The sequence below is a fragment of the Felis catus genome, chromosome C1, assembly GCF_018350175.1.
Source record: "Felis catus isolate Fca126 chromosome C1, F.catus_Fca126_mat1.0, whole genome shotgun sequence".
In the NCBI taxonomy this organism is placed as follows: Eukaryota; Metazoa; Chordata; class Mammalia; order Carnivora; family Felidae; genus Felis; species Felis catus.
This window is the reverse complement of record NC_058375.1, coordinates 127,700,968-127,728,910: the sequence shown is the minus strand read 5'-3', so window position 1 is coordinate 127,728,910 and position 27,943 is coordinate 127,700,968. Positions and strand designations below refer to the sequence as shown.

The following is a 27,943-nucleotide window of genomic DNA, read 5'->3' as shown; positions in this document are numbered from 1 at the left end:
CTCTGCCCTACATCTATTGTCCATTTTAGGAGTCACTGTTAAAAATCCTCTCACTGAGGGGTGCCTGGGTGGCTCAGTTGGTTGAGCATCCGACTTCGGCTCAGGTCATGATCTCACGGTCTGTGAGTTGGAGCCCCGCGTCGGGCTCTGTGCTGACAGCTCAGAGCCTGGAGCCTGCTTCAGATTCTGTGTCTCCCTCTCTCTGACCCTCCCCCATTCATGCTCTGTCTCTCTCTGTCTCAAATAAATAAACATTAAAAAAAAATTTTTTTTTTTTTAAATCCTCTCGCTGAGCTGATGTGAAGTGGGATGAGGTCCCTGCAGAGGTCTGGCTAGCACGTTTTCCAAGAGGTATATAACTAGACCTTTCAGCAAACTTACTTATCTAACTTTCCCTCAAAGCCCAATCTTTTAGACAGACCTTGACCCAAGTCCCTTTCACTTGACTAAAGTGTTGAAAATTGACATGGATTTGAGATGGAGCTGGGAAAGCTCACTCCTAGGCCAACTCAGGTTTTCCCAATTGTTGGATCACATACCAAAGGAATTAAGGGTCCAATGTTGTGATGCTCACTTGTTTGTCCACACTCCAGCCCCAGACGGCTCTATAGATAGCCCAGCCATTTGATCAAGCCCCTTTGGAAGGTGGGAAAATAGCCTTTGGCCTCCCTAACTTCAGGCTAGGGTGGAGCAGGCACACTTGGACAGGCAGCATCCACATCCACACCTCTCACACATCTGCACACAGAGAAAGCATATTTCCTCCAAGTCCAGTACAAGCCATATCCAGAATTTAAGGCAGAAGAACTCTTTTGGAGATGAAGAAGATGAGTGTTACAAATGGCATTCCTTATTTGTTTGAAGTTCACCTCCCCATAAGATGTGGTGCCCCTCCTCTGTACCTTTTCCACACTATTTTATAATTAAACTGTGTGTTACTCATCAATGAATTCCCAGAACCTTACACAGTGTGTGGCATGTAGGTGCTCAATAAGCCGTTTTTCATGTGTCCATTTGTTCAATCAATAAATGTTTATTGAACACTTGCTCTGTGACAAATGCCTTGGTAAGTACAGTAAACTAAACAAATGAATAAGACACAGTCTGTGTCCTCAATGTGTCCCAGATCTAGAGGAAGAAGAACAAATAAACAGACAATTACAATATGAGATAGAGGTAACTTACAGATTTGGGATCCTAAGACTACCTGGAGTGGGTGGTGTGAGAGTAGTTAGGTTAGGCTCAGAACACTTATTCTCTCTGGAAAAGCAGATAAATGTTGTCACACTGAGGCTTGTGAACTTTGTAGCAAGTACAGTAAGGAGAGTTTACTTTTTGACTATGAAGTCCATGACAGTTTTCAGCAGTCATATTTCAAAAGAGGTGGGATTGTGCCTCACAAGCAGAGACCCTTAACAAAAGGCTGTTGATTTGCAAACATATAACCAAGATTCCTTGGATCTTGCCTTGCTTTAGGCACATGGCAGTTAAAAATAACAATAAAACACACAAAAAAATGGAAAAATATTCCGCACTCCTGGAGAGGAAGAACAAATATTGTTAAAATGTTGATATTACCCAAAGCAGTCTACATATTCAATGCAATCCCTATCAAAATAACACCAGCATTCTTCACAGAGCTAGAACAAACAATCCTAAAATTTGTATGGAACCAGAAAAGACCCTGAATAGCCAAAGCAATCTTGAAAAAGAAAACCAAAGCTGGAGGCATCACAATCCTGGACTTCAAGGTATACTACAAAGCTGTAATCATCAAGACAGTATGTTACTGGCACAAGAACAGACACTCAGATCAATAGAACAGAATAGAGAACCCAGAAATGGACCCACAAACGTATGACCAACTAATCTTTGACAAAGCAGGCAAGAATATCCAATGGAATAAGCACAGTCTCTTCACCAAGTGGTGCTAGGAAAACTGGACAGCAACATGCAGAAGAATGAATCTGGACCACTTTCTTACACCATACACAAAAATAAACTCAAAATGGATGAAAGACCTAAATGTAAGACAGCAAGCCATCAAAATCCTCAAGGAGAAAGCAGGCCAAAACCTCTTTGACCTTGGCCATAGCAACTTCTTACTCAACACATCTCCAGAGGCAAGAGAAACAAAAGCAAAAATGAACTATTGGGACCTCATCAAAATAAAAAGCTTCTGCACAGTGAAGGAAACAATCAGCAAAACTAAAAGGCAACCGATGGAATGGGAGAAGACATTTGCAAACAACGTATCAGATAAAAGGTTAGTATCCAAAATCTATAAAGAACTTATCAAACTCAACACCCAAAAAACAATATCCAGTGAAGAAATGGGCAAAAGACATGAATAGACACTTCTCCAAAGAAGACATCCAGATGGCCAACTGACACATGAAAAAAAGCTCAACATCACTCATCATCAGGGAAATACAAATCAAAACCACAATGAGATATCACCTCACAACTGGCAGAATGGCTAACATTAACAACTTGGGCAACAACAGATGTTGGTGAGGATGTGGAGAAAGAGGATCTCTTTTGCACTGCTGGTGGGAATGCAAACTGGTGCAGCCACTCTGGAAACCAGTATGGAGGTTCCTCAAAAAATTAAAAACAGAACTACCCTATGACCCAGCAATTGCACTACTAGGTATTTATCCGAGGGATACAGGTGTGCTGTTTCAAAGGGACACATGCACTCCAATGTTTATAGCAGCACTATCGACAATAGCCAAAGTATGGAATGAGCCCAAGTGTCCATCGATGATGAATGTATAAAGAAGATGTGGTATATATGTATACAATGGAGTATTACTCAGCAATCAAAAAGAATGAAATCTTGCCCCTTGCAATGACATGGATGGAACTAGAGGATATTATGCTAAGCAAAATCAGTCAGTCAGAGAAAGACAAATATCGTATAACTTCACCCATATAAGGACCTTAAGATACAAAACAGATGAACATAAGGTAAGGGAAGAAAAAATAATATAAAAACAGGGAGGGGGACAAAAACATAAGAGACTCTTAAATATGGAGAACAAACAGAGGGTTGCTGGAGGAGTTGTGGGAGAAGGCGTGGGCTAAATGGGTAAGGAACATTAAGGAATCTATTCCTGAAATCATTGTTGCACTATATGCTAAGTAACTCGGATGTAAATTTAAAAAATAAATAAAAATTAAAAAAAAAGAAGTTCCATATGAAAGACAGATAAATAAATAAATAAATAAATAAATAAATAAATAAATAAATAAATAACAATAAAAGAGGTGCACTTGGGTGGCTCAGTCAGTTGAGCCTCTGACTTCAGCTCAGGTCATGATCTCATGGTTCCTGAGTTCGAGCCACACATCAGGCTTGCTGTTGGAGCACACTTTGGATCCTCTGTTCCCATCTCTCTCTGTCCCTCCCCAGCTCATGCTCTCTCTCTCTCTCTCTCAAAAACAAATAAACCTTTATAAAAAATCTTACAAAAAAATAACAATAAAAGAAAAAAATCAACTAGTCAGTAAGTTAGAATCAGATGATCATAGAGTATTAGAGCCTATAAAAGGACCCCTAAAATGTTACTAGAATCTGTCTGATGCCAGATGACTAGTGTGACAAGTTTCATTCTTCTGTTCAATTGATAGAGTGACTGACAGGTCATTTGGGCTTTGCCGGGAGGGAGAGTTGCACAGGAAGACTTGGCATGGGGTAGCCATTTGATGAATGTGCTCTGAATGAATACAGGCAAACACCTCAGGCTCTGTGGAGGAAAAGTAGGCCTCAAAAATCCAGAAGCTCAAATTACACAGCCACACTGACCTTCTCATCAATCATCAATCAATACCCACCAGTGCTGCTGGGAGCAACGGAGAATGCAGAAGAAATCATACCTGCTCTCTGATCTTAAAGATCAAGGATACAAACAAGGATATGAGCAGGCAGTGTGTGGAAGATGAAAGCCCAAAGTATCTGAAGAGATGCTCAAACTCATCAATTGTCAGGAAAAATGCCAATCAAAATGAGATACGATTTCATACCAAATAGACTGAAAAAAATTTTTAAACTGGATGATGATACTGAGCGTCAGCCTAGATGTGGCATAATGAGTTCCTTGATGCATAGCTGATGGGAATGAAGACTAGCGCATGAAGATTGTGGGTAATATGGCACTTCCTAGTCAAAGTAAGCCTACCTATATCCTAAGTGTCATTAATTTCACTTCTGGGTATGCGTATATCACAAAGAAATCCTCACACAGATTCATAAGAGTCTCCGGATTAGGATGCTCATGACCTCATTATTTGTGATGATGGCATGCAAGTGGAGATAATCTGGATGCTCATCCCTAGGGCACTGGACATATAAAACATGGGGTGGGGGAGGAGTAACCTATCGCGTATTACCCACAGTTGGAAGCCACTGACGAGATGTCCATATCGCATCATGGATGGAGCTTGAAAGTATGGTGATGATTGAAAAGAATGAGAAACAGAATGAGATATCTAAAACAATACCATTTAAGAGAGTAAAAATGTATGCTCATGCAACAAGAGTATAATTTTGTGAGAAATCTTCGCAAACAAAATGATGCTTCATATATGTGAGAAGAGTTGACTGTGAAGGTAAGATGACAAAAGGGATTAATACAGATTTTTGGTTCTTGGAACAAATATGTGTGAGTGAGGCTTTGGAACCCAGCAGTGCACAGAGGCTAAAAGGAATTTGGGGAGCATGTTAAAGAAAACCTAAATTTCTTGAATAGACTGTTAGTAGAAATCTTGGTATTGGAGATACTGCTCGTGATGTCTCAGGAGGAAATGAGATACTATTGTAAACTACAGGAAGACAGACCATAATGTAATAGCAGGAAGTTTAGCAACACTTACCTGCAGTTACATTGAAAGTAGAAATATTCCTAATGAACTGGGTCATCAAGTTAAGCAGTGTTTCCAAAGTGATGGAGGTACCACTTGATGTCTTTTTGCTACTTATAGCCAAATGAAGGAGGAAAGAAATAAACTGTTATAGTTCCCACCACTCATCAAAAAAAAAAGGGGGGGGATTTGAAAATTTTCAGCCTCTCCAGACAGCATCCAAGCAAATGTCAAATCCAAAGACACTACCAGGAAAACAGTGTCTAAAGATGAAACTGAGCATATATAAAAGTAAAACTTTTTAAGACCTCAGAAAGATCAAAGATAGTGCCTCACAGTCTACAAAGGCCCCCTTAAAGAAGAAGAAATAGTCCTGTTTCCATCTACTTATAACACTGCTGACGCCAGATGTGTGGGTTTTCCACACCAAGCAACTCTTCAGTTCTCATAGGACACCAACTGGGTGTCCTACAATTTAACCAGATTCTGACACTAACAGCCTGGAATTAGTGCAGACCCCACACGTCAAGGGCTCAGTCCCACAAAACTTCCCCCTCCCACTTCAGACACCAATCTCAAGTCCTGGCTGTCACCTATACTTCTGACCAACCAACTGTAAATGGGGGGGGGGGTCCCACAACCTCTTTCTCAGGCTCAATAATTCACCAGAATGGTTCACAGACCTCAAGGAAGCACTTTACTTAGTATTGCCCTTTTATTATAAAGAATACAACTCAGAAACAGCCAACTAGAAGAGACACATGGGATAAGGAATGTGGGAAGGGACAAGAGTTTCCATGTCCTCTCCAAGGGCACCACCTCCCAGCACCACCATGTGTTCACCAACCCAGAAGCTGTCTGAACCCCTTTGGTCAGGATTTTTATGGAGGCTTCATTGCATAGGCACGACTGATTAAACCATTGGCCTTTAGTGGCCCCTGGAATTCAGGAGGTGGGGCTGAAAGTTCTAACTCTCTAATCATGTGGTTGTTTCCCCTGGCAACCAGCCACTTATCCTTAGGGACTTTCCAAAATTCACCTCATTAACATAAGGTGCTCCTTTCAGCTTTATCAGTCTGGAGCTGTTTCAGAAGCTAGGAACAAAAACCAAATATTATAACAAAATATGTTCCTACTGCTATTATCCCTTAGGACATTATGAAGATAATATCCTAAGGAGTTCTGCCCAGGAGCTAGGGATGGAGACCAAACACATATTTCTTATAATATCACAAGGGATTAAGGGTTTGCCTCACAAATCCTCTCAATCAAACTATAGGATCTCTAGAAAGTTAAGGGTGTTGGACCTCAGCCATCTCATCAAAAGCAGATGGGGCTTATGTCAAAGAAATTTGTATGTATGGCTTTTGCCTAATGGAGTGAACCCCAAAGAGATTCACAAGAGACCTCCAAGTGTCTTTAAAGCCTTATATTTTTAGAAACATTGCCAACTTGGACTGCAGGAGAAAGAGACAGTACAGAATGAGGAGACGTTTTCAACCTCCAGAGTTCTACTGGCAAGAAGCAGGCTGAGATTGCTGCTCAGCTACAAAAAAAAAAAAAAATGTGCTACCTTCCATAAAAAAGAAAAGATGACTGCGAGGGCAGAGTCAATTGCCTAGAGAGTGAAGCCAAGAGCCATGGAGAATTAATCCTAGGCCTTGGGATCTAATTAAGAAATGTCCAGCACTTGTGTGGCTGGCTTTCAGAATTTCCATGACCAATGAACTCTTATGTCTCCAATTTTCCACCATGTTGGACAGGAATGTCTTCCAGCCCAACAACTATAGATGGGGGCCAGATAACTTACTTCATTAGTTCCACTGGTCTGCAGATAAAGAAGATCTGTATTTAAGACACCACAGTTGGGTCTCATCCACACCGGAACTTAATTTAGATGCTGTTTTGGACTTTGAAGTGATGTGATAATATGAGACTTTAGGGACCTTGGTAGGATAGGGTAGGTATTTTGCATGTGGAAGGAATGTGAATCTTGGGGTAGGCAACCTCTATGATAACTCCCAATGATCCCTGCCTCCTGGTATTCAGGCCCTTATATAATAATCTCTCCTTGAGTGTGGGGTGGACCTAGTGACTAATTTCTGACAAATAGAATATGGGGATAATGTTGTGATATTGTTTCTGAGATTACATCATAAAAAGACTGTGACCACCATCTTGGATCTCTCTCTCTTTTGTTTTTTCATTACTCTGAAGGAAGCCAAGTGCCATGTTGTGAGCAGCCCTATGGAGAGGCCCGTGTGGCAAGGTACTGATGTCTCTAGCCAAAAGACACTGAGGACCTGAGGTTTGCAAACAACCACATAAGTGAGCTTACAGGTGGATCCTTTCCCCGTTGAGCCTTGAGATGACTGCAGCTTCAGTGATACAATAATCATAGCCTTGTCAGAAATCCAGAAACAGGGGACCCACTAAGCTGTATCTAACTCCAGGCTCTGAGAAACTGAGATTGTAAATGTTGGTTGTTCTAAGCCTATGAGATTTTGGATAACTTATTATGCAGCAAAAATGACTAATACAGATTTTATCCCCTGACACTGATTTGATTTCCTAAGTGGATTAAAAAAAAAGTTTTTAATGTAAATTTTTTCAATATTAAGAAGAGTTTTCATCCTATTTATAATCATCTAATTGATTATAAACAGCCCACTGGAGTTTCATTCTTCATAAGTACTCATTCTTACAGTATTTTTGTCTGATTCTATGGGGATTTAAAAAGAGACAGAGAAAGAGAAGCCACGCCCCTAGCTTCTAAGAGAAGATATCTCTTGAAGAGGCAAGCACATGAAGCAGAATAGGGCAGGCTGATCTGGACCATGGTGAAGGCAAGTACACAGAGAACAGGAGTTCGAGTTCTACTGGGGATGGGGCACTGAGGGGATGTACTTGACTCAGGATTCACTGACACAAAAACACATCTAATTGGCTTATGCTCAAAAACTAAAAGGTCTAAGAGTCACAATGGCTTCCAGTACAGCTAGATTTAGGGGCACTGAGGTGATGTGATAGAGGCCCAGTTACCCCTCTTTGTCTCTCAGCTGTGTTTCCTCTGTGTTAGATCCATTCTCAAGCAGACTGCCAAGGGCTGAGTTGATCTGCCAGGTGGCAAAGCAGTCAATTAAGACAAGTCAAAATGAAAGGAACAATCAAGGCTTTATTTACTTACTGCCATAGTGTAAGGAAGAAGCTAAAGAGCTGGCTCCCCAGTGTTCCATTTTTCCCCATGTAACAGTACCTGGGGAAGGCCAGCTGCATCAGTACACCTGGGAGGAATTGGCTCACTGCTTAGAGAGCCCCAAACAATAGGTTCCTGCTTTTCTATGGATCTGGGGCCAAGAGGAACAGGGATACCTAGTAGGAAAGTCCCGAGTACCAAGTTCAGAGTGGAAAAAAGTATCTTCAAGTTTCCCCTTCCCACAACAAGGCTTCAGCCTAATTGTAACCTCCTCCCCACAAGAGAGGCCTTTGATGGAGGTGCCTGGCCCAGTAATGCAAGCAAGCATAAGAGACTAGCTGGCCACAGGGGCCTAGTCCTTGACTGCAACTCTCTTCATAGCCTACCACACATAGGCTGTGCACCAAATCTGGTGTAGGAAGGGCAGCCTTATCCTATGAGACCTGCCAGATAAGGTGTTATGGAGTAATGTTTGTGTGCCCCGCCCCCATTCATATGCTGAAGCTCTAACCCTCAATGTGATGGCCTTTGGCAGTAGAGCCTTTCTTTGGAAGGTAGAGTTAAATCAGATGGTGGGTGTGGGGCTCCCTGTGACGAGATTAGTGTCCTTATAAGAAGAGGAAAAGAAACCAGAGTTCTCTTTCTGTCTATGTGTACATACTCACAAAGAGGTCATGTGAGCACACAGGGAGATGGTAGCTGTCTGTAAGCCAGGAAGCAGGTCTTCACCAGAAACAGAACTCACCAGCACTTTGATCTTAAACTTCCAAGCCTGTAGAAACATGAGAAATAAATGTATGTTGTTGAAGCCACCCAATCTATGGTATTGTGTTATAACAACCCAAGCTGACATAACACCTTTGTAATTGCCTATGGTCAGGCCTGAAAGATCACACAAAGGCACTTGGCCAGGATCTGACCCCTTGCTCTTCCTCTATGGTGATAAGATGGCTATCAGCAGCTCCACCTGACATCCTGTTCCTCTCAGAAACACCGGTAGGAAGAGAGGGCTCTATCTTAGTAGTTCCAGCAGAAATTCTAGGATTGGCTCCAATGAGTCTAACTTGGGTCCTGTTCCCATCCCTGAACCAATGGCCACAGCCAAGTGGATGGAATTGCCAGGTTGGCCTGCATCATGCTATACCTATGAATCTGGAGTTTGGGCCGGGACTTTTCTAAACCACTTCTACTGAGAGCAAGGGAGAGGCACTTCTACCAGAAGGTTCACCCTAGGTAAGCAAAGCCCACAGATGCCCACTCTCCAGTGCTTGAGCAAAAGTGAAAGGATTCATTTCCTCATCCATTCCATAAACATTTCCTGAACTATGTGCCAGACACTGTTCTTGGCCCTGGGGAGATGGCAGTGAACAGAAGCATCAGTCTTAAATTCTACTGGGGGTAACAACAATAAACACAATCAGCAGGTAAAACATATAGATAGTGACAAGGGATTAAAGGAAAGAATTAAAGCAAGAAAGGAGGACAGGAAGTATGTATATGAGGGACAGGTATTCAGAAAGGCAATGAGAGAATGAGCATCCCAGAGCAGAGGGAATAGCCAGAACAAATACCTTGAGGTGGGAGCATGCTTGCTGTGTTCAAGGAACGAGGAATACAGGCTGCCAGATAAAATATGGAATGCCCAGTTAAATTTGAATTTCAGATAAACAACATACACATTTTTTAGCATAAGTATGTTCCAGATATCAAACAGGACATATTTATTCCAAAAAAAAAAAAAATTTCAGGCAACATTTGGGACATACGAGGTATCCTGTGATTTCTGTTTGCTAAATCTGGCATTTTCAAGCCAGTGGGACTAAAACAGAATGAAGAAGATGGTGGTGTTGCATATTGAATTATGTCCCCCCAAAAATGATGTTTCAAAGGCCTAACCTCCAGTAAACTCAGAATGGGACCTTACTTGGAAACAGGGTCATTGCAGACATAATTAGTTACAATGAGGTCATACAGGAGCAGGGTGGTCTCTGCTCCAATGTGACTGCTGTTCTTATAAAAAGATGGCCATATGAAGACACAGGGACAAGCAGGGAGAAAGCAATGTGATGACAGAGGCAGAGATTAGAGCACTGCCCCCGCAAAGCAATGAATGCCACATGAAAACCATCAGAAGCTAGAAAGAGGCATAGAAGGATCCTTCTCTTCAAGTAACAGAGGGACGGTGTCCCTGTCAACACCTTGGTTTGGGACTTCTAGCCCCCAAAACCATGAGAGAATAAATTTCCATTGTTTTAAGCCGCCCAGTTTGCAGACCTTTGTTACACTGGGAAACTAACCCAGGGGAGTAGCAGAACATGAGGGCAGAGAGGTAAGGAGGGTGATGGACAGATCCTGCAGGGCCTTGGAGGCCACAAGAGGACTTGGCTTGCATTCTGAGTCATCTGAGAGTCTGGGGAGTGGAGCAACATGTGTAAAGAGATATAAGAACAACCTCAGAGGATACCCAGGGAAGGAACGGGTATGTGATGCTCCAAAAACAACATGCAGTTAAGTCCCACTGGAGTGCATAGTGAGGGCAGTGGGCACAGAGGCTGGAGAGGTGAGCCAGATATTGAAGAGCCTCTTGGTAACAAAAAATAGGGATATGCTTCCCCCTGTAGGTGATAAGAAGCCAATGGAAAACTTGGAACAGAGAGATGGAATCAAATATACCTGTTGTTCATGGTTTTTGTTACCCATTGTACTAGAGGTGGATGCTGGAGTTTAAGAAGAATGACTGGACAGTGATGGAATTCCAAGTACCATGATTGGTGAAATAAGTGGATAACTTTCCCATCAGATAGAGGACCTTAATCCAAGCCCCTCAAATCATACAAGTGAGACAGCCACATTTCCACAAGCTTCTAAGGTAAACTGGAAAATACCTAGGATCTCTCTGGAACATCAGAAAATCGACCCAAGATCACTGACATGCTGAGGGAGATGGGATTCCCAACTGAAGGGCAGGGTCTGGAGGAACAAGTACATGGCCTAAAAGAGATAGCAACAAATTTTCCCCTGTACATACTGACTCAAGAATTCTGGGCTCCAGCCCAGTGGCTCTCAAGCTTCAGTGTTCAGGAGAAACTCAGGGGGCTTCCGCAAACGCAGATTCCTGGATCCCATCCTGCATATCTTGATTAAATAAAGGTGGTCCCGGAACCACACCTTGAGAAACTTTGACATAGTGAGGGACTTGAAGATATTCATGCAAACCATGATAAAGGTTATAGAGAAAGCATGAAATGTGGCAGGAGGATAGGAAATGCACGTGGGTGTGGAGAGGTGCTATGTTGTAGCAGGCAATGTCACTAAGAAGGTGACGTTATATGCTGAAATTACATGCAATCTTTTGTGAGTATGTTCATTCCTGAGGAAATGGATATACAACTTTCAGGAGATTCTTAAAGAGATTCTGAATCAAATCAGGACTGAGAACTACCACAGATTAGTTTTCAGACATTTTCTGCTTTCAGATGGAAAGCAATTCATTTCAGATGGAAGTTCAGAATCTGCTTGTATTTTGAGTGAACCTTAAACAGTGGTTCTCAGCCTTAGCTGCATTTTAGAATTACCTCTAGAGTTTTAAAAAAAAATACTAATTTCTGGGTCTCAGTACCAAAAAGTCTGATTTAATTGGTTTGGGGGCTTGACCTGGGAATTGGAATACTAAAATCTCCACAGAGGAATCAAATTGCAGCAAAAGCTGAGAAAGACTGACCAAGGGTTTCAGATGAAGCTCACCTCATGGTAGGAAGACCATGGTGATTATTCCCATTTACCAAGACTCTGGAGAATGTGTGACTAACCTGAGGTCCCATGGCTGGTGAGTAATCAAGACTCAAGACCAGGTTCTAGGACTTCCAGTTCAGTGCTTGGCCACTATTGCACCATAGGAAAGAAGCTGGTCTGATTTTGGTAAGGAGTCAAGTTCCCTAAGCCAGAGCTTAGGCTCTTGTACTAGGAAGGGCAAGCCCACAGGGAACCTTGTGATAGAAGGACTCAGCATCTAGGAAGAAGGAAAGAGGTGGAGGAATTCAGAGGAGAGGGGGAAGCAGTTCAGAGAAAGGAGGTCAAGAGCTGACAGACAACCAGCTGCCCCCTCACAGGTCAGCAAGAGAAACAGGCACTTTGCCTATGTCTGTGAGGATTCCCATCCCTCACACATCAACCTGGTCAACACTGGCCTCCCAGCTGGCCTGAGGCTGAACAAAACAACAATAAGCAAAACCCTCTGGGACAAATGACATTAATGGCTTTGTGGCTTCCAATAATCCAACTCCTTCTTCATTCCTTAACACCGGCCAGGACTGTTGATGTGGGGGGCAGTGGTGGTGGGGGAGGGAGTCCGTATGCCAGAAGAAAATCACTATCGCAAAAGAAATGCCTCCATCAGCTCAGTAAAATCCTAAAATGCTTTCAGCAGTGACAAAGCTTTCCATTCTCCAAGTGGTAATTAGTAATGGCTTCAAAAGCAAATGCCCTAAGAGAGAAACCTCCAATTAAAAGTTCAAGGTCCTGGGGCACCTGGGTGGCTAAGTCAATTAAGTGTCCAACTTTGGTTCAGGTCATTGATCTCACAGTTCATAGGTTCAAGCCCCATGGTGGGCTCTATGCTGACAGCTCAGAGCCTGGAGCCTGCTTTGGATTCTGTGTCTCCTTCTCTCTCTGCCCCTCCTCTGCTTGTGCTCTGTCTCTCTCTCAAAAATAAATAATGAACATCAAGCAAAAAAGTTCAAGTTCTTGGTTTTTCAAACTTTTTAAAAACAGAACCCTTTCGATAAAATATCTTTATATGTATGTGTGTACATCATATATATGTCACATTATACTATACATGATGTTACATATATACTATATATATATTATGTGTGTTACATGTGATATGCATAATATGTAATTTAATATATGTCTATATAAATATAAGACGGATCAAAGTAAACTTGCTGTAGACAAAGCAGGAGCTGGGTCTGGAAATTACCTGGTGGGTGGGAGGTGGTGCGAGAGGAGAATGCCCCTCCCCCCTCCCCCTGCCCACCGTCTCTCCCTTCCACCAAGCTGGATTGCCCCTGACCCACCTCAGCCAAATCCTAGGATGGCTTGAAAGAACTGCAGGAAAGAATTCATTAGTTCACTGGACATGCATTATGCATTGCAGGTTGAGAGCCTACTGTGTTGACATTGCGCTTGATGTTAGGATCAAGGTGGAAGAATAAAAGAGTAACAGCCGCTTTCTTCAAGGACCTCACCATCTCTTGAGGGTCACAGACAAGAAAGGGGTAACTATGCAAAATGTGATAGGAACTGAATCGGGGAAGTTGCAGAGCATTACAGAACACAGTGCAAGCCCGGAGGAAGGGCATCTCACCTTAGGTGAGGGCAAGGGAGGGTAGGACCTAGCAGGGAAGCCTCTTTGAAGGAGAAGACCCCCAAAGTTAAGGTCAGCCCCAGCTTCCAGACCATGTTTTGATAAAATGAATGAGGACGGTGGCAGGAAGACTTTGGGAATAGAAACATAAATGGAGTAGACTCAGACGAAAACACAGCACATCTGAAGGGGCCAGAGACCAGGGACAGGGGGGAGAAATCCCACTTCTTCAAGCTTTCCCAGGCAGCCCCAGTGCTGGGATCCTGGGCTCCACATGCAGGAAGTAAGGAAGAGACCAAGGGCCTCATCCAGACCCGCAGCCCAAAGGGGCAGGTCTGGGGCCACCAAACTGGGGCTCAGGTGTGAAAAGGACTCCCTTTGAAGTGAAAAGATCAAAATGGCTTCTGAGAAATCAGATCTCTTCAGCTGGATTTCAGCCTTGAGAGCAGGCTTTCCCAAAGGCAAAGCAGTAAAAGGAGAGCAAATGCTCAATAAAGTTCTGAGGGCCAGAGGGGAGGCTGGTCCATCCAAGGCTTTCCTAAGCAGACCCACCCCCCCTTACAAACATGGAAGCAAAGCCCTGCAGAAGGGGAAGGAAAGGCAGACCGTGGCCCGGGGTTACTGCAAAGCCATCCCCAGGAGAGCGTGACAGTAGAGTCCCCTCTGAAGGAACAAGCTCCTGCTGCAGGCATGATGGTCAGGACGAGACAATGGCAACCAAAGGAAAGGGTGCTGTGTGGTGTCACCCCCAGACGTGCCACCTGTCCCTCACAGCGTTCCTCTTTACTACAAAAAAGAAAAAAAAAAAAAAAGCTCAGGGCACCCTAGAAGTTTCGCTCTTTTTCATGGTCTCAAACACTGCTTTTCCCTCTGCTCCTTCATCTTCTTCCCCCTTCCCTGGGACTCTCCTTTCTCCCATGACACAATGACAAAGAAAAAGGCCCACAAGGGCCTTGTTTTCAAGATTCAATCAAGGCTCTAAGCTTTTATCTTGTTCTTAATAGCACCTTGCACCGATAGAGCCCGGCAAGGCTTTGTGGGCCTTAATTATCTCCCAAAGATCGATTAGGCTGCTTGGCCTCGTGGGCAGCAGGCACCCCCAACAGCAGCTTTTCCAGATGGATGAGCTATGTCCCGGGCCATGGAGCACACTCCTCAACGCCAGCCGCCTATGAGGCAGGTCCAGGCTGCCCTATTTCTCACAGGCACCCATCTCTGTTTCCGCTCCCCAGGGGATTTTTCAATGAGACTGCAGGCTTGATAAGGCCCTCCCAGTTCAGAGGAGAGGAAACCAAGGCTAGGCGACTTCCTGATGGCCCAGTCTGAACCTGCAATGAGACAAGAGCCCCACGTGAGGATTCCCCTGCCTACGTTCTGTCACGTCTCCATCTGAGGACACTTGGCATAGCGGGCTGTATTTATAAACAGCATAAGAAAGCCAAGAGTGGGCCAGTGCCCCCAAAGAGGCAGCTAAGAGCTTGTTCTCTGTTCCACAGACTCCCTCTGCAGCCAGCATGCAGAAGCAGGTCAAAGCTTCAGGAAGAGTTGGCTGCCAGAGCTTGCCATTCACACCACCATTCACACTACCGAGTTTGTATCAAGCACTTCAAAGCGCCAGGTGCTATCCAGAACAGCCTGCAAGCTGCAGCCTGTGACACTGGTGTCCGAGCCTGGGGGAGGATGTGAGATGCTGTGAGACTAAGGCGGGTAGGGAAGCCAGGCATCTGATAATCTTTACATGATAAGACAAGTGCATTTAAAAGCAATGTACATTGGTAATAATAACTGACGATTTTTACTGAGGTCTTCTGTGCTTTTAGAGGGTCTCCTTCATCTAGACTCACAGAACCCCACTGAGAGGTTGAATATCATGCCAGTGATCATCCACCCAGAAAATGCTAGAGATGGGATTTGAACCCAGGCAGTATGACACAAAAGTCTATGCTTTGACCTCGTTTACCAGACTATTCAGCGTAGTTAGTTCTTTTGGGCTTCATGGCAGAAGGTAGGAGGGCTTTAGGTGGCAGGCACATGGCAGTGCCTAATTTTCTCACCCACTCAAAGTTGTTTTCCAGGCAAGACAAGGGGCATACATTATCTAGGGCAACCTCCCAGAAAGGGGCTTGTTGTGTGCTCCCTAAGGACAGGGACCAGGCTTGATTCTTTTTTATATCCTCAGCACCTAGTGCAGTGCCTGGATAATCAAAAAATTCTTGCTGGCTCCTTGCCTAGCCACACATACAGACTGCGTGGTCAAAGGCAAGCTACTAAACTTGTCTAGTTGCAGATTCCCAATCTGTAAAATGCAGATAATAATGTAGCCCTTCCAGTATAGCCATATTAGGAACCATATGTGTAAAGTCCTTCCCACTAGGACCACTGCATAGTCAGTGCTCAATAAACTATAATTAGCTGTCTTCAAAGCCATGATGCCAAGGGTCAAGGGTGAGTTGAGACAGACCCATACTTCTTGACTAACAGCAGGATAGGGCAAGACAAAATAGCTCGAGGTATTCCCATGATTTTTTTTTAAGTAGCCTTCTCTAAAAGTCCCCTTTTAAAACTTCAGAAGGCTCTGAGTCCTTCAGCATCTCAAGGAGGGAAGATTCTGAGGAATTGTTATTGTGTAACATACTTTGAATGGATGTTCTCCCTTTCTTTTCTCCCAACAAAACCCCGATGTCATGTAGGTGGCTAAACTCCTCAATACAACCTTATTCTCCCAGGATATGTGGTCCTAGCCCCAGAAGATGAGACATAATTGATCTAAACCTATAGGACACAGTCATAGCTAATGAAAGATGAAAGAAAGTAAGAAGCCTCTAGGAAGAATTTTCCTTGTGGACGAAAGGGATCCATGTAGTTTCTTTTCTCCTCTTGGATATTGTCATGGAGATGTGACAACTGGATCTATGGCAGCCATCCTGCATTCATGAGCAAAGCTGATATAAAGACAAAGACAACACACTGAATGTGGCAGAGAAGAGAAGAAAGAACTTGGTCCTTAATGACAAGTGAGAACTACCAAATTAACCAACTCTGCACCCTACCTCAAGACTTCTTGTTATACAAGATAATGATGTTTCTTACTATTCAAGCCAGTAGAGTCTGTGATTTCTATAGCTGATGCCCAAGAGTACTCTGACAAACTTGCCATCTTAAAAATATAATCTCTGAAAGGAAGTAACCCTTAAATTACCTTGGGAGAGAACCAAACATCTTGAGTTGAATGGGAACCCCTTGAGTTGAATACAAACCCTTCTGCAAGCACAGGGTGAAGCCAATCACAAGATATCTGAGTCTAAAAAGGTAACCATGGTTTTGGGAAAGAGCAGTCAAGGCTTCTGATCTCGCTGCAATCCTGGCTTCTTCTTGTGTGTGTGTGTTTGCTTTTTTTTTGCGGGGGCGGGGGCACAAGTGAGCAAAGGGCAGAAAGAGAAAGGATCACACAAGGAGCAGAGAGAGAGAAAGAGAGAGAAAGAGAAGCGAGGCTCACCCGAAGCAGGGCTCACCAGAAGCAGGGCTTGTGCTCACCCAATGCAGGGCTCAAACTGATGAACTGTGAGATCATGACTTGGGCTAAAGTCAGATGCTTAAGCCACCCGGGTGCCCCATGCAATCCTGGCCTCTTGACCAAAAACACAGAAACCTGAGGAGCAGCAGATGTTCAGAATCAGTCCAGGTGAGAGCAATCCCTGGTTCAGGAGTTTTTCTCCCAACCAAGGGGCAGACACATTCCTTTGGGAGTGGATCACAAAGGTTGCTACAGGGCTTGGCAGAGTAACACTCAGAACCAAGAGAGTAGCCTTAGAAAACACTCAAGTGGCCATATGTTGCCAAGGGCTCCACAAAGCAAAAAATATCTTCAATTTCTCCAACTGCTGGGATTCACCAGGGAGGAAAGGAAACAAGATGGGAACCCAGTGTGCAATATGAGGCATCCACTCAGCAACCACTTTTTTTTTAATTACCCAAAAGCGCAGAATGACTTTTACATTTTTAACATGTTGTTTAAACAACAACAACAATGAAGGAGAAGGAGAAAGAAAAAGAGAAGAAACAGAAGTCTATGGCCTACAAAGCTTAAAACATTTACCATCTTGTCCTTTACAGAAAAAGTGTGCCAACGCTTGGACTATAAGGTCCACAGTGGCCAAAAGGATGACCCTTATTTGACAAGGTTTCCTTGAAGTCCTTCTGGAAAAACCTGAATGCCCTTAGCTGCTAAACTCCTCTCCTGGTTCGATCAGGAGCTCTGGGTGTGAGAGCAGCCAGTTGATGGGCTGAGGGCTTTGAGCTCTTCCTAATTCTCCTCTGCATTAAATCAGGCAGTCTCTTCCGACCTGCCACAACTCCCTACAGTAATGATTCACACAGGACAAACGTTCTATCGCACTCCTGGCATCCACCACCCCTAAGTGTCAAGCCTTCAAGAAAGCCATGGAGGGTTTAGCACAGAACACAGCCCACCAAACAGATGCATGCTTTTCCTTCCCCATGTGGGCTGAGCAGGTGGAGGGGGGCGGGGGGGGAGAGAGGACTGAATGCCTCGAGGTGTAGGGCACCGTCTTCTGGCTTGCAGGCTATAGGCTTCCCAGCCCTGCACTGTCCTGGTTCTTTGGGCACCAGCCCCACTTGCCCCGGCAGAAAGCCCTACCAGAGCGACCGCCCTACGCTGGGGCTACGGATCTATTCTAGGGAGCCTTATCACCCAAAAACAGAAACTACAAAGGGAGCCAATCTCCTTACATATTCCAAACGTGATTCAAACAAACCTAAATTTTTGGAGTCTTCCAGCTGGCTGGTATTTTGAGCAGCAAACCAACAGAGGCGGTTATTGTATCAGCTTAGAGAAGACGCTTTTATAATCAATGACACTCATTATATTCAAATATCCAATTCTTGCCAATACACAATTTAAATAATAATTTCTAAGCAATTTGTTATATAATTGAGTCTTTTATATTTATAATACATATAATTTGTTACATAATTGAGTCTCTTATAATTACAACCCCCCTGAAGAAGCAGCAGCAATTTTTATTTTTGAGGGTGGGATCAGACTTGGCTGGCAAAGGGACATTCTGCAGCCTTGGACAGCTGGCTAGAGAGTATTGGTAATGAGAGAAAGGGGGGTGGCTCTCTTTGAGGAGTTACTGGCTATTCTGTTCCTTTGGTTTGAGGGGTCAGCTATTAACTTAAGGGTACACCAAGAAATGCATTTATTTCTGGCAAAATTTTATTTTCCTTTCTTTAAGTTTCTTTATTTTGACAGAGAGCAAGCATGAGTTGAGGAGGGGCAGAGAGAGAGAGAGAGAGAGAGAGAGAGAGAGAGAGAGAAAGAAAGAGAAAGAGAGAATCCTAAGCAGTCTCCACACTGTCAGTGCTGAGCCTCATGTGAGGCTCGAGCTCATGAACCGTGAGATCATAATCTGAGCCAAAACCAAGAGTTGGACACTTAACTGACTACTCCACCCAGGAGCCCCTTGGATACAGATGACAGGGATGCCTTCGTCCAGTGTCAAAAATTAATGGTACATAAAATGTGGTTCTAAAGTGCTGAAGATTGCCTTCTCTGACCTCTCAGGCACTAACCTGCAGACATGCAGAATCATGCCATCCTTGGCAACTCAAACCCACTATATCCAAAATGCACTACTGCAAGAGTATGTAAGATACGTGACTAAGCTAAGCAGCTGTCAGGCCCAGGGTCACACTCCCTTGGAAACTCATGACTCCAGGACCTTCATGCCACTTCTTATGTAACCCAGCAAGCAACAAAAATTCACTGAGGACTTGTATAAGTGCTGGGCTCTGAGCTCTCTGGAGGGATACCAAGAAGCGTGAAGCCTGGCCCCAGCTCTCATAGAGCAGCTAGTCTCACAGCAATGGTGAACACGCATCCATGAAACTAGCGTCAGGAACCAGGAGAATCAGAGATGACCTCTGAAGTCCCTTCCCACTTTAAACTTCTAGGATCTAACAAATCACTGTCCAATTTATTTGTTTTATTTCTCAATAAAGTTAACATTTAATAGTATTTGCCCATGTTCTCGTTTTCTCCTCTAGATCACTTATCTATTGCTACATGACAAATAATCCCAAAGTTGTGTGGCTTAAAACAATCTTTACAATGATTTTGAATGCTCATGATTCTCTGGGTGAGCAATCTGAGCTGGGCTCAGCTGGGTGGAGTCTTCCTCTATCTCTTGGGGTCATTCATATGACTGCAGTCATCTGGAACCCAACTGGGGCTGGACAGAGTCAGATAACCCGAGACAACCTCGTCCCCATGTCTACAGGTTGATGCTGGCTCTCATCTGGTGAATCCAGGGGGGCTTGGCTGGCTAGGCTCATCTCTGCTCCATGTGGCTCCTTCACAGACCCAGGGCAGCATTCCCAGAAGACAAGGACAGCATTCCCAGAAGACAAGGCTTCTCAAGAATTAGGCTCCAAAGTTGTACAACTTCCACTGCATTCTATGGGGAAAAGCAAGTCATGGGACCACACAGCTTCAGGGATGAGATAATAGATTTAACCTCTTGATGCAAGGAGTAACAAAGGTCACTGAAACTGAACTTAATTTGTTTGCAGCTTATCCTGACATTATCTGCCCACTTATCTCCATAACCCATTAGCCACCAAAACAAGTATTCATGTTCTCATTGGAAATCTACCTACATAACAAAAATAAGATGTTTTAAATACTATCACAGAATGCGATTAAGCTTAGTGAAGATGTTTTTGGAAAACTACCTTTTTGTTTTCCCATACATGAAGCAAAAAAAATTAAATACAGTCCACTTCCTCACTTTTTACCACACTTGATCCAATACCTTCACAATGTCTACCAAAGTATTTCAAACATAACAGGCACTTTCCTTGCAATTCTAGAACCAAGTCCGAAAAGCTTTGACTACAGTGTTCCAAATCACTGGTAGTTGAAAAAGGTGAATTAAGAATGATGCATTAAAGCAAGGCCATCTGGTGTTCATAGTTCCTGAACAATCCTAGATGCATTTCAGGCCTCAAGGCCAAGTAATTTTTCACAGTTATACCAGAACATCGTATTACCAGTAAGTCACCTGCAGCCCTGTCATGGGGACCATCTGATTATTGTCCTTATTGCTTAGATGTTATCACTTTACAGCCACCCAAATATTTGTAGGCAGTAATCCAAGTAGCAAGTCAGGGATCGGGTTACTCAGCAGTTCCTAGATCCGAAACAACTCATAAATCAAAATTGACAAGAAATTAGCAGACTAGCTCAGACAGTAAAAATCTTGCGATCAAATCTTCCAGCTCAGATGCTGACAAACACTTGATACCCCTCAATAAGATAGAATCTTGCCTTGACACGCAAGGTCATGAGTAGCAAAAGCACTCACACGGCTGTCTTTGTACGCCGTCTTTGTGCATCACACAGAGCCAACCTTGTCAAAATTCAGGCCCTTCCATGCAAACCTTGCCCCAAACACCTGTAGCCTACTCAGCCCCCCTGAGAAGGTATTCAGAAGGAAAAATAAGTTCAGTCCTAGTTCGGTTGAAATTTGCCACTTCCTCAAATTTTACTCAAAAATCATCACTTAGGCAACTTCTCTTTGTAGTGTTTGGAATTTGTTCATTCCATTATTTTAGGAGCATTTCCTTCAGGAGTTAGCAAGAAACCAAACCAAACCAAACCAAACCTAGATCCTGCCTTCAAGGAATAAAAAAGTCATTGTGAGCTTGCCATTTTCTCATACATTTTCTAGTTTAATGCTCACAGTGCCCCTATAATGCAAGTGTAATTATCCCCATTTTAGACTGAGAAACTGGGGTTTCAGTTAGCAGGCAACGGAGCCAAGATTCAGTCTGAGGGAAGAGCAGAATAAAAGAAGCAGGGTTGGAGGACAATGAAGCTCACATGAAACACTGGGGGTAAAGCACCTTCTATGCAACAAAGGACTTTGCAAATACTGGTGACCGCAATGACAGAGAGTATAGGGCATAGATGGGACAACCAGGTGGACAATATCCTCCTGACTGTTGGAAATGCAAATGAAGAAAGAACCTGGGGATGGATCCGGGTGAATCTGGCATGGATGGAAAGAAAAATGCAAGTTAGAGAAAGAGCAGCTGAGCAGTGGAAGGAGACTTCGGAGCCAGCCCAGAAGCCAAGAGCGTCACGCTTTAAGAAAGACAGTTAAGTGCCGCCATGAGGTGGAGAGGAGAGAAGCTTGGAAAGAAGTTGGGGTTAAAGAGTGGAGGCCACTGGAAGCTGTCAAGAGAGACTGAGGGTAGATGACAGATTGCAGGGGGTTAGAGGGAGTGTAGGTGGTAGGGAAATAAGGACATCAGTATAGATTCTCCTTCCAGAAAGTTTCTCGAGGAAGGAAAGGGGGGAATAGAATGCACTGATAGTTTAGGAGATGTTGAATCAAAAAAAGGACTGGGCTCCTAGTGACCAGCAACAATGGCCAGGGGAGAGGATATAGAGATTGAACACCATTCCCTACTTCCTCACCTGCATGATTTGGGGACTGTTTATGTACAGAGAGATTTCTACTGTTGCTGCTTCATCTGATTAGAAAACGTGTCCTCACTTTTCATCCCACTTTGTTCTATTAATTCTTCCTTTTCAGAGTCTCTTTGGATTCATCTTCTCTTTTCTGCTCCTCCACCTGAGAGCAGGCCTCTCCTGGAACCTTGTGCCATCCTACTCTCAGGTTTCCCAGCCTCTCACCCCCTTCCCTCAATTTGAATCTGAACCAGATTAACCTGCCATAAAACCTAGTTTGCAAACCATGAAAAGCACCCTAATATGCATTGGCTCAAGTCCCAAATCCCTGGCCAAAAATGGAAGAGATTCCATTAGGAGTCTCCATTCTTCAAACCCAGTCCCTTTTTCCACCCCTCCTATGAAACCTGAGGGTCCCAAGACCATCGTCAGCCCTGTTGCACATTAGATTCATCAGGGAAGCTGTACAGAACCAAGGCCCGGGCCCATTCCAGAGACTGATTCATTTGGTCTGCAGTGGGATCCAGGCATGGGTATATTTTAAACATTCCCCTATTGACTCTCTCCAGTGGCACTTTACCAGTCAATGGGATACTCAGAAACCATGCTCTGAGCCTTTACTCGGCAATGTTTCTATGCCTTAAATTGTCTTCCTTCCTTTCCATGAACTAAATATGCCACGTATCTCAAAGGCTGAATGCAAACCTGACTTTTTTGGAGAAGTCTTCTCAGACCACTCCAGCTAGAAATGATCTTCCCTATCTCCAGATTCTATAATGCTTACAGAAACACCAAGAAACCTAGTCTCTAATTCAACAACCATGCCAGGCCTTGCTTAGTTACCAGGGTCCATGCAGATGAAATGAGGCCTCTGCTTTCAATGGGTTTATTATCAAGGTGGGGTATGGTTTTGGTGGTGCCGGTGATGCACGCAAAGCAGAGAAAGCCACACATTGAAGGGCAGGGCAGTACAGAGGCCCAGCAGGAGAAAAACATCAGAGTTTCTGGCAGTAGGACATGCATCTGAATCTGTAGTCCATGGAAAGATCAAGAAGCACCTTGCACACCAGCTTAAGATCGGCTCCCGTGGTCTTCAGGCCCTCTTTTGAGAAAATATCCTTCTGCGTTTGACCTGACTCCATGCTCACCTAGCCACCTTTCCAGTTGCAATCCGTCCTTCCTGGGCTGGGGAAGAGGGTTCTTCCCCTGTGGCAGATGTAGTCTTTACTTTCGAAGGGAAGAAAGATCCCTCACTGTAGTCAGCAAGGTTGTCTGTCAGTGGCTTGTGGTTTTTCTCAAGGCAGATAAGTCTGCCTTGATAACTGTTCCAATGACACCCTACAGAACAGATGGGCCCCCCCTCACCTCCAGACACCCCAGGTAACCCCAAGTGGCACCACACAGCTAGGGCTTCAGAAACACAGTTTTAAAATCATTATCACAGGCCCCTGGAGGGGGGGGGCCTCAAAGGTATAGGCTGTTCTAGAATTATTTCATGTACATGATAGGTTTATAAACCCTCACTTCCAATAGGCAAGAAACCAGTCTCCTACTTCTTTGCACCCTATAGGTTGTTATCTAGGAGATAAAGTACAATAAAGAGTTAATACACGAGCTTGAACAAAAGAGGCTATCCACAGTCAAGAGGCATGGAAGTCAGAATTTTCAAAGGGTTATTAATTATTTCAAGATGAATTTAAACATCTAGATGGTAAATGAAGAGTAGAAATGAAGTGACTTCCAAGAACTTAGAAAGAAATGCAGTTGTCCTTGGAAAGTTAGTTTGGTGAAATCCACACACAATGGATAAGTTTAGTTATTATACTAAAAGAAATGGCAGGGAATAACCTAGAAGAGTTTCTCCAAGTGTGTGCCCAAAGAGTTTGGGAACACCTAAGACTCCCTTTAAGGTGACAGGATTGAACTAGAACGGGTTTAGGAAATGGAGAAATAATCCGCTGTTTTGTGTACTGCCTGGAGAAGTTCTGTATAAACAGAAGGAGGGCGAGTTTGTGGAGAAAGGAAAACCACAGGGTCAGAGGTTGGCAGTGTTTACCCATGACTTCCAGGAGAAAGAGAAACAGCGAGCTGGACTAAGCTTCATCATAAGAGGAGTGTATCCTGTGTCAGGCAAAGGAGGGTCTCACCAGCACTTGCGTCAGTGAGGGTTTTTGAGTTCAAATATAGCAACTGACACTGGACTATTTCCAGGAAAAAAGGGGGGCTTAGGGGGTATGTGTTACTGAAAGGGAAAATATATAGAAAAACACAGAGGACCAACACAGAGGAGGGCAAACCAGGCTTAGAAGATTACACCCAGGTCAATCCTGAAGGTCTTAGTCATAGAAGCTACTACACAACCTTACCTGGGTGGGTCTCCAGTATAAATAAACTCCAACCATTACTCCCATTCAAGAAACAAAGTCCTGGGAGAAAGAATACAATGGAGCAAGCTGAAGCCACATGCCTGCTTCTCAGCAGAAGTCTCCATTAAGAGGAGACTTTCCCTTTTAACATAGGAGGGTATGTATTGGATTAACCAGTTCCAAGTTCTAAACACAATGGAGAAGAGAAAAATCCCAAGAAGGGAAGTGGGGTGCTGTTGGGAAGTGGGAATGGTCACTGAGCAGTCAATATCTACAATACATCTGAGGAAATGTCCTCTGTGGTTGTCTCTCTGCCTTTGACCTGACCCCAAGCTCACCTAGCCACCTTTCCAGTTCCAAACCACTTTCCCCAATCTGAGGCACAGGGTTATTCCCTGATGGCAGTTGCAAACTTCTTTCCAAGGGAAAAAAAGTCCCTCGCTGTAAGTTAACAAGATCGTCAGTAGCTTACAATTGTGTTTTTCTCAAGGCAGATCTCTGAATTGGGTCTCGGGACACGCAAGATTGAATGCCAGATTCTGACAGACAGCTGTTCTCTCTCATGAGTTCCACCTAGCAGCACATCCCTCCAAGGTGTGGCAGTGTCCAGTCTCACATATCTGGTTCGACCCAGAAATCTGGAGTGAGGTTGTCTTTCTTTGAACATGTATTTTTTTATTTCTACTTTCATCCATATTCAATTAAAATCCGCAAATTCTTCAATACATAATAAAGTGTGTCTTTTCCAACTATTCCTGTATCACATTTTGCTACTCTAGTGATTTGTCCATTGTCCAAAGATGACTGCTCCTTATTACATCCCTGACCATGAGCCTGGGAAATAGGTTTTGTAAATATGATGCTAAGGCAGGAATCCATGGACATATGGCCACAGACCAGGCTCCTGATGCTGGTCTGCTATGATGATAGCTATCCTTTGGATCATGGAGCTGGAAGGCCTTTTAACAAACACTTGGTTCAATTCCTTCTTTTTCAGATGAGGAAGCCCAGGAAGAGGAAGTCTCTTGGTCAGCATTACCCAGCACATGGATGGAAAAACTAAGACAAACCCAGATCTCATGGGTCCTTTTCATTACGTCATCACACCTTTTGAAAAATAAGAAATTCCATCAATTTCCCAGGTCTTCTAGAAGCAAACACTATCTTGTCTGCCTTTCAGTTGAGGGAAATAACGAAAGTAACTGCTGACCCTTTGTACCCAAATACCAGATGCGATGCCTCACTTGCTTTAAAGTCATACTCAGTGAAACACTAATAAGAAAGCTCAAGAACTGTGGTGCCCTGAGAATTCAGAGAGAGAGAGACAGAGAGAGAGACAGAGAGAGAGAGAGAGAGAGAGAGAGTGTTTGTGTGTGTGTGGGAGGGGAGAGAAAGGGAGTTTCCACCCTAGTAAATATCATCAGGGCCTAGCACAGCCTGTGAAAGGGGGGGGGGGGGGTGCTGGAATTACATTTCTGCTGCATCACCTTGGGCAAGTTCCTTAACCTATTTGAAGGTCAGTTTCCTCTTCTGTGATATAAATAACCTACCTCAGCAGGCTGTTCTAAAGTTTTCATTAGATAACCTACAGAAAACATTTGGGACAGTGCCCCACCAATGGCAAGCCCTCGAGTGTTCTGAATGTTATTTTGAACATAACAAAATCTTTAGTGTTTGTTCTTTTCCACAAGTCCCTAAGAACACCTTCCTGATGTTTCAAGGCACCACACGTGGCTTGTTTAGAATCTCCTGGAGAGTTTTTACAAGTACAGATACCTGGGTCCCACTCCCAAAGATTCTGGTTCAATTGGTCTAGGTGCACCTGGGGCATGGCTCCCACTGCATAAAGCTCTCAGGAGATTCTGATGCAAACAAGCAGGGACAGTCACTCACCTATAGAACTGAGCCTACAACCAGAGAACAGGTAAGGCCAGGGCCATCAAGCAACATCAGTTCATCTCCCCGCTTCATTGAGATCACCACTGAGAAAGAACCTAGAGAGCTGAGGCACCTCGTTCTTAGTGATTTCAAGCTTCTCATTCTAAACAATCTGAATGAAACAAAGATTAGGCTAAAGTTGAACAAATTTCAGATCTTGCTGTGGCAGCTGATTTTTTTTTTTTTTTTTTACCAAATCATTTACCATTTTCTCCTAGAACAAACACACCTAAAAAAAATGAATGTTAAGAAAACCTAATTCACCAAAAGTGCAGAGATGATGGTCCTGAAAAATTAAGGTAGTCACTGTTTTGTCTGCAATGTGGAAAATAGGTTCTCACTTCTGCCTACAAATTTTTTTTTCCAAGTTTGGCTACATTTTAACAAGATACAAAAGAATCAGAGGAAGGTTGTTTTGTTTCTTTGTTTTTGGTGCCAGGCTTTCTTTTTAAGGCGGACCAGTGCAAAGGGGAATTAGGCATGTGACCTCCTTTTCTAGCTGACTTCACAAAAGACAGGGAAGAGGAGGGTCCTGCGGAGGGTCCCTATGAGTCACTGGCTCAGATCCCTCCCTTCTGCTGGCCTGGCTCTAGAGATCCCAGCAGGCACTGCAGCTGTTCACGTGCCCGTGTTTGGGGAAGTGAGGCCTGGGAAAGCAGCAATGCAGGGGCAGAGTTTGCTTCCCATCAACGGAATCTTGCCCTGAGGGCCAGGCTTCCTCCTCTCAGGGCTCTCATCCTGGCAAGTCCCTTCACAAGCCAGCCTTTCCAAAGAGGAACGCCTGAGGGTTGACTCCAGGCCCTTGGCTTCCTCTCTCTTCTCTAGTTGTCCGGCTAGGCTGGCCCCAAAGTCTATGATTCCTGGCAGTTCCAAGGGCCATTGTGGTGAGATCTTACACATGGAAGCTGAGAACTGGGACCAATGGCCTGAAGCTACCAGGAGGCTGATTTCAATGCAAGGCAATAACTTTCCAAGAGTGTTCCAGTTGGGGGAAGCCCCAGTCATTAGAGATCCATGGTAGGGCATGTATTCACCCAGGGCCACAGGCAAGTCATAGAAGACACTCTGGAACCAGACGGAAGCTGCTGGCCAGATGTTCTCCAAGGCCTTGTACCCCCACCCCACCCCAAAATAGATTTCTATGAATTCTCGAGTTAGTTCAGCTACACAAGACAAAAGTATGTCTGAGAAATAATATTCTTACTGTTTTAAATTTATAAATATGAACATTTTAATTATACTGAGTAGAAAAAAGAATAAACTACACCTTTAGAAGCCCATCACCAACATTAAACGTATTTTACCGTACTTGCCTCAGCCCACTCTCTGTCTCCCTTTCTCTCCTTTCAAAACAGTAAAAATGTCTAGATACAGTTTTCTTCCTGTTTCTTCATCCTTCCCTCACCTTTCTCAACAGTAACCATTAACCTGAATTTAGCCTATACCATTCCCATGTGTGTTTTTGCCTTTTAATGAACATGAATGTGTTAATAAAAATCATACTGTTTTGGGGCGCCTGGGTGGCTCAGTCAGTTAAGCGTCAAATTTTGGCTCAGGTCATGATCTCATGGCTCGTTGAGTTCGAGCTCCACATCGGGCTCTATGCTGACAGCTCTGAGCCTGGAGTCTGCCTCAGATTCTGTGTCTTCCTCTCTCTCTGCCCCTTCCCCACTCACTGTCTCTTTCTCTCAAAAAAAAAAAAAAAAAAA

The 27,943-nt window shown here is 43.9% G+C and overlaps 1 protein-coding gene across 1 annotated transcript in view; it reads right to left on the bottom strand.

The window, feature by feature from the left end:
* The window catches only part of THSD7B (thrombospondin type 1 domain containing 7B), a 1,583,202-nt gene that overhangs the window by 1,316,641 nt on the left and 238,618 nt on the right, over nt 1-27,943 (bottom strand). Inside the window, exon 7 of the mRNA XM_045033714.1 lies at nt 8,724-8,834. The gene's annotated coding sequence lies outside the window, so the exon portion shown is untranslated. The remainder of the gene's footprint in view (nt 1-8,723; nt 8,835-27,943) is intronic.